This window comes from Aulostomus chinensis, chromosome 2 (assembly GCF_037954235.1).
Source record: "Aulostomus chinensis isolate RoL2024-O1b breed Wild chromosome 2, RoL_Achi_v1.0, whole genome shotgun sequence".
Lineage (NCBI taxonomy): Eukaryota > Metazoa > Chordata > Actinopteri > Syngnathiformes > Aulostomidae > Aulostomus > Aulostomus chinensis.
Genome location: NC_141321.1, coordinates 24,327,554 through 24,334,474, shown reverse-complemented (window position 1 = coordinate 24,334,474; position 6,921 = coordinate 24,327,554). Strand labels below are relative to the sequence as shown.

General features: G+C 39.8%; 1 long non-coding RNA gene across 1 annotated transcript; it reads right to left on the bottom strand.

Annotated features, from left to right (window-relative positions):
- Positions 1–247: 247 nt before the first annotated feature.
- Positions 248–1,469, bottom strand: LOC147269532 (uncharacterized). The gene is made up of 3 exons (XR_015111458.1): positions 851–1,469; positions 613–727; positions 248–389 (listed from the first exon to the last, which is right to left on the bottom strand). It is a non-coding gene; the product is annotated as an uncharacterized LOC147269532 (long non-coding RNA).
- Between the last annotated feature and the right edge of the window lie 5,452 nt (positions 1,470–6,921).

Here is a 6,921-nt window from a genome sequence, read left to right as displayed (position 1 = left end):
CAAGGCCCTAGTAAAAAAACAAAACAAAGCCAAAACAAATGTCCTCACTTTTCCCCTTGTATTTAATGGTAGAAACCCCCCCATGTGTTTTATTTTTAGTGTGGGTAACTGTTTTGTGTGTCAATTTTGTGTTTTTAGTGTTTGAGTGTGTCCAGCAAACTTAAGTACCTTTGGTCTTTGGCCCTAATAACCATGAAACAGGACTGGAGGCCATTTTTTTTAATTATCAAAAGATAAATACATACAATATATACATAGAGAGAGAGAGAGGTCAGTGCTTGGTAAACCTTGTGGTAGACCGTGACACGGTACCCCTCATCAGCTGGTTACCATCAGCTGCCCCTGGTGAAGGCTGCTGGTTTCAGTTGTCACCCTCACTCCTCTTGAGCCTGGATAGACAGAGTGGTGTTGACAGTCAATTGATGAATTAGTGGAGTGCACAATCTAGAGCTCAAAGTCAGAACCCCCAAATCACTGCTGGGTATCAGAGATTAAAATCAGATCAAGTGAGAACTCTGAGGTCCAGTCAGAGATCCAAACTAAGCCCAAACTCCAAATTCTGACTTGTTCCTCAGAACTCAAAGTAGACACCAAAGGGACTCTGAATCTAACCTGTGACATGCTGTCCTCTGCATCATGAACCGTATCACGGTATCCTGCTGATGAGGGGCTGCTGGGGAACATGAGCTGCCCCTGGTACTGCTGCTGCCCTCCCTTCTGTACTCGTCTATGGAAAGAACGGAAGAAATGGGCTGAGAAGATTGCATTTCTCATTGTGGACATGCTGGTTCTAGTTTTGCATTACATGTTACCAATTCTGACCAACATGGTTCCCATCAACCATCCATACCTGTCAAGTTTTGGATTTGAAAATAAGGGAAATTTTCTGGTGATCGCTGCAAGCCATCCCACCACCCCAATTAAGCTCCAGTATCCCTTACATCTTAAGACAGGAGTACAAGATATCTAAAAACAACTTGTCAACCGCTTACTAACTAAAATTAGGTGATCAGAATCTGATAGGCCTACCTTTGTTGACATTGAAATGCTGTGAAAATTCCTACATTATAATATCCGGGAACATCTCAGCTACACACTTGTTGAAGTCATCGCAGAAAGTAAAAGCAACGTTGTTTTTGGCACACAGCATTGCCATTTTAACCTCCGCATTTGTGACCTGGTCTGCCTCCGTGGTATTTCTAGTCAGAAATACTGACATCGCCTGGGCATGATTCCGTGCCTCGAGCCCGCGCTTGTGCTTGGCGGATTTCTCATGCTGGCTGACATCATTCCTTCCTCCGTGGGAGACACTAAAGTCACTATTACAAATCCTACAGAAAGCGTGGCTATCCCCCTTTCTGCTCCTCGTTAGAAAGGTAAATTCAGAGTTCCATTTATCGAAATATTTACAGGAGGACTAAGTTTTTTTGGCAGGAATGCCTTCGGTGTCACGTCCGTGATCCATCTCTCTTTTGTTTGTTTCCCGCCGTCGGCACTAACCTCGCGACAACTGCCGCCCAGACTACTGCAGGTGGCAATTCTCGCGAGGCTAGTGACAGAGTTCAGCAGAGGATTTTTTTTTTTCATTGTAATACAGGAGATTTACGGGAGAATACTAAAATGGGAGGAGGGCGGGAAAGAGGGGTAAAATACGGGAGTTTCCTGGCCGAAACGGGAGACTTGACAGCTATGCAACCATCTCTCTTTTAAAGAGAAAGGACTCTGACAATGAGACATTGGTGACAACTGACAAGATATAGAACAGCTGAGTCACTCATGAGATTATGTTTGATAATCTAACCTGTAACATGCTGTCCTCTGCATCCTGGCAGATCCGCAGTGCCATCATGTGGTGCTGCTGAATCTTCTTCAGCAGCATTTCCTCCTTCCTGGATTCACTGAGCTGATTCTTAAGATCATTCTGCAGATCACGTTTCTGTAATTGTACAACTTTGTACCTCTTCTATGGATCATCTGTCGAATTCTGCAGATTTTGGTTCTGATTCTGCAGTTTTTGGTTCTGATTTTGAAGATCATGGTTCTGATTCTGCAGATCACGCTTCTGTAATTGTACAACTTTGTACCTCTTCTGTAGATCATGGTTCTCATTCTGCAGATCATGGTTCTGTAATTGTACAACTTTGTACCTCTTCTGTAGATCATCTGTCGAATTCTGCAGATTTTGGTTCTGATTCTGCTGTTTTTGGTTCTGATTTTGAAGATCATGGTTTTGATTCTGCAGATCATGTTTCTGTAATTGTACAACTTTGTACCTCTTCTGTAGATCATGGTTCTTATTCTGCAGTTTTTGGTTCTGATTCTGCACATTATGGTTCTGATTCTGCAGATCATGGTTCTGTAATTGTACAACTTTGTACCTCTTTTGTAGATCATGGTTCTGATTCTGCAGATCATGGTTCTGTAATTGTACAACTTTGTACCTCTTCTGTAGATCGTGGTTCTGATTCTGCAGATCATGGTTCTGTAATTGTACAACTTTGTACCTCTTTTGTAGATCATGGTTCTGATCCTGCAGATCATGGTTCTGTAACTGTACAACTTTGTACCTCTTCTGTAGATCATCTGTCTTGTTCTGCAGATTTTGGTACTGATTCTGCAGATCATGGTTCTGATTCTGCACATTATGGTTCTGATTCTGCAGATCATGGTTCTGTAACTGTACAACTTTGTACCTCTTTTGTAGATCATGGTTCTGATTCTGCAGATCATGGTTCTGTAATTGTACAACTTTGTACCTCTTTTGTAGATCATGGTTCTGATTCTGCAGATCATGGTTCTGTAATTGTACAACTTTGTACCTCTTCTGGAGATCATGGTTCTGATCCTGCAGATCATGGTTCTGTAATTGTACAACTTTGTACCTCTTCTGTAGATCATCTGTCTTGTTCTGCAGATTTTGGTACTGATTCTGCAGATCATGGTTCTGATTCTGCAGATCATGGTTCTGATTCTGCACATTATGGTTCTGATTCTGCAGATCATGGTTCTGTAATTGTACAACTTTTTTACATCTTTTGAAGATCATGGTTCTGATTCTGCAGATCACGCTTCTGAAATTGTAAAACTTTGTACCTCTTCTGTAGATCATGGTTCTTATTCTGCAGTTTTTGGTTCTGATTCTGCACATTATGGTTCTGATTCTGCAGATCATGGTTCTGTAATTGTACAACTTTGTACCTCTTTTGTAGATCATGGTTCTGATTCTGCAGATCATGGTTCTGTAATTGTACAACTTTGTACCTCTTCTGTAGATCATGGTTCTGATTCTGCAGATCATGGTTCTGGAATTGCAAAACTTTGTACCTCTTCTGTAGATCATCTGTCGAATTCTGCAGAATTTGGTTCTGATTTTGCAGTTTTTGGTTCTGATTTTGAAGATCATGGTTCTGATTCTGCAGATCATGCTTCTGTAATTGTACAACTTTGTACATCTTCTGTAGATCATGTTTCTTATTCTGCAGATTTTGGTACTGATTCTGCAGATCATGGTTCTGTAATTGTACAACTTTTTTACATCTTTTGAAGATCATGGTTCTGATTCTGCAGATCACGCTTCTGAAATTGTAAAACTTTGTACCTCTTCTGTAGATCATGGTTCTTATTCTGCAGTTTTTGGTTCTGATTCTGCACATTATGGTTCTGATTCTGCAGATCATGGTTCTGTAATTGTACAACTTTGTACCTCTTTTGTAGATCATGGTTCTGATTCTGCAGATCATGGTTCTGTAATTGTACAACTTTGTACCTCTTCTGTAGATCATGGTTCTGATCCTGCAGATCATGGTTCTGTAATTGTACAACTTTGTACCTCTTCTGTAGATCATGGTTCTGATTCTGCAGATCACGCTTCTGAAATTGTACAACTTTGTACCTCTTCTGTAGATCATCTGTCTTATTCTGCAGTTTCTGGTTCTGATTCTGCACATTATGGTTCTGATTCTGCAGATCATGGTTCTGTAATTGTACAACTTTGTACCTCTTTTGTAGATCATGGTTCTGATTCTGCAGATCATGGTTCTCTAATTGTACAACTTTGTACCTCTTCTGGAGATCATGGTTCTGATCCTGCAGATCATGGTTCTGTAATTGTACAACTTTGTACCTCTTCTGTAGATCATCTGTCTTGTTCTGCAGTTTTTGGTACTGATTCTGCAGATCATGGTTCTGATTCTGCAGATCATGGTTCTGATTCTGCACATTATGGTTCTGATTCTGCAGATCATGGTTCTGTAATTGTACAACTTTGTACCTCTTCTGTAGATCATGGTTCTGATCCTGCAGATCATGGTTCTGTAATTGTACAACTTTGTACCTCTTCTGTAGATCATGGTTCTGATTCTGCAGATCACGCTTCTGTAATTTTACAACTTTGTACCTCTTCTGTAGATCATGGTTCTTATTCTGCAGTTTTTGGTTCTGATTCTGCACATTATGGTTCTGATTCTGCAGATCATGGTTCTGTAATTGTACAACTTTGTACCTCTTTTGTAGATCATGGTTCTGATTCTGCAGATCATGGTTCTGTAATTGTGCAACTTTGTACCTCTTCTGTAGATCATGGTTCTGATCCTGCAGATCATGGTTCTGTAATTGTACAACTTTGTACCTCTTCTGTAGATCATCTGTCTTGTTCTGCAGATTTTGGTACTGATTCTGCAGATCATGGTTCTGATTCTGCAGATCATGGTTCTGATTCTGCACATTATGGTTCTGATTCTGCAGATCATGGTTCTGTAATTGTACAACTTTGTACCTCTTCTGTAGATCATGGTTCTGATTCTGCAGATCACGCTTCTGTAATTTTACAATGCTGTACCTCTTCTGTAGATCATCTATCTTATTCTGCAGATTTTGGTACTGATTCTGCAGATCATGGTTCTGTAATTGTACAACTTTGTACCTCTTCTGTAGATCATGGTTCTGATTCTGCAGATCACGCTTCTGTAATTGTACAACTTTGTACCTCTTCTGTAGATCATGGTTCTTATTCTGCAGTTTTTGGTTCTGATTCTGCACATTATGGTTCTGATTCTGCAGATCATGGTTCTGTAATTGTACAACTTTGTACCTCTTCTGTAGATCATGGTTCTGATTCTGCAGATCATGGTTCTGGAATTGTACAACTTTGTAACTCTTTTGTAGATCATGGTTCTGATTCTGCAGATCATGGTTCTGTAATTGTACAACTTTGTACCTCTTCTGTCGATCATGGTTCTGATCCTGCAGATCATGGTTCTGTAATTGTACAACTTTGTACCTCTTCTGTAGATCATCTGTCTTGTTCTGCAGATTTTGGTACTGATTCTGCAGATCATGGTTCTGATTCTGCAGATCACGCTTCTTTAATTGAACAACTTTTTACCTTTTCTGTAGATCATGTTTTTTATTCTGCAGATTTTGGTACTGATTCTTCAGATCATGGTTCTGTAATTGTACAACTTTGTACCTCTTCTGTAGATCATGGTTCTTATTCTGCAGTTTTTGGTTCTGATTCTGCACATTATGGTTCTGATTCTGCAGATCATGGTTCTGTAATTGTACAACTTTGTACCTCTTCTGTAGATCATCTGTCTTGTTCTGCAGATTTGTTTCTGATTCTGCAGGTTTTGGTTTTGATTCTGTAGATCATGGTTCTGATTCTGCAGATCATGGTTCTGATTCTGCAGATCACGCTTCTGGAATTGTACAACTTTGTACCTCTTCTGTAGATCATCTGTCTTGTTCTGCAGATTTGTTTCTGATTCTGCAGGTTTTGGTTTTGATTCTGTAGATCATGGTTCTGATTCTGCAGATCATGGTTCTGATTCTGCAGATCACGCTTCTGGAAGTGTAAAATTTTTACCTCTTCTGTGGATCATCTGTCTTATTCTGCAGATTATGGTTCTGATTCTGTAGATCATGGTTCTGATTCTGCAGATCACGCTTCTGGAAGTGTAAAATTTTTACCTCTTCTGTGGATCATCTGTCTTATTCTGCAGATTTTGGTTCTGATTCTGCAGATCATGGTTCTGATTCTGCAGATCATGCTTCTGTAATTGTACAACTTTGTACCTCTTCTGTAGATCATGGTTCTGATCCTGCAGTTTTTGGTTCTGATTCTGCACATTATGGTTCTGATTCTGCAGATCATGGTTGTGATTTTGCAGATCACGCTTCTGGAAGTGTAAAATTTTTACCTCTTCTGTAGATCATCTGTCTTATTCTGCAGATTTTGGTACTGATTCTGCAGATCATGGTTCTGATTCTGCAGATCATGGTTCTGTAATTGTACAACTTTGGACCTCTTCTGTAGATCATGGTTCTGATACTGCAGATCACGCTTCTGTAATTGTACAACTTTGTACCTCTTATGTAGATCATCTGTCTTGTTCTGCAGATTTTGGTTCTGATTCTGCAGATTATGGTTCTGATTCTGCAGATCATGGTTCTTATTCTGTAGATCATGGTTCTGATTTTGCAGATCATGGTTCTGATTCTGCAGATCACGCTTCTGTAATTGAACAACTTTTTTCCTCTTCTGTAGATCATGGTTCTTATTTTGCAGTTTTTGGTTCTGATTCTGCAGATCATGTTTCTGATTCTGCAGATCATGGTTCTGATTCTGCAGATCATGGTTCTTATTCTGTAGATCATGGTTCTGATTCTGCAGATCACGCTTCTGTAATTGAACAACTTTTTTCCTCTTCTGTAGATCATCTGTCTTATTCTGCAGATTTTGGTTCTGATTCTGCAGGTTTTGGTTCTGATTCTGCAGATCATGGTTCTGATTCTGCAGATCACGCTTCTGTAATTGTACAACTTTGTACCTCTTCTGTAGATCATGGTTCTTATTCTGCAGTTTTTGGTTCTGATTCTGCACATTATGGTTCTGATTCTGCAGATCATGGTTCTGTAATGTTA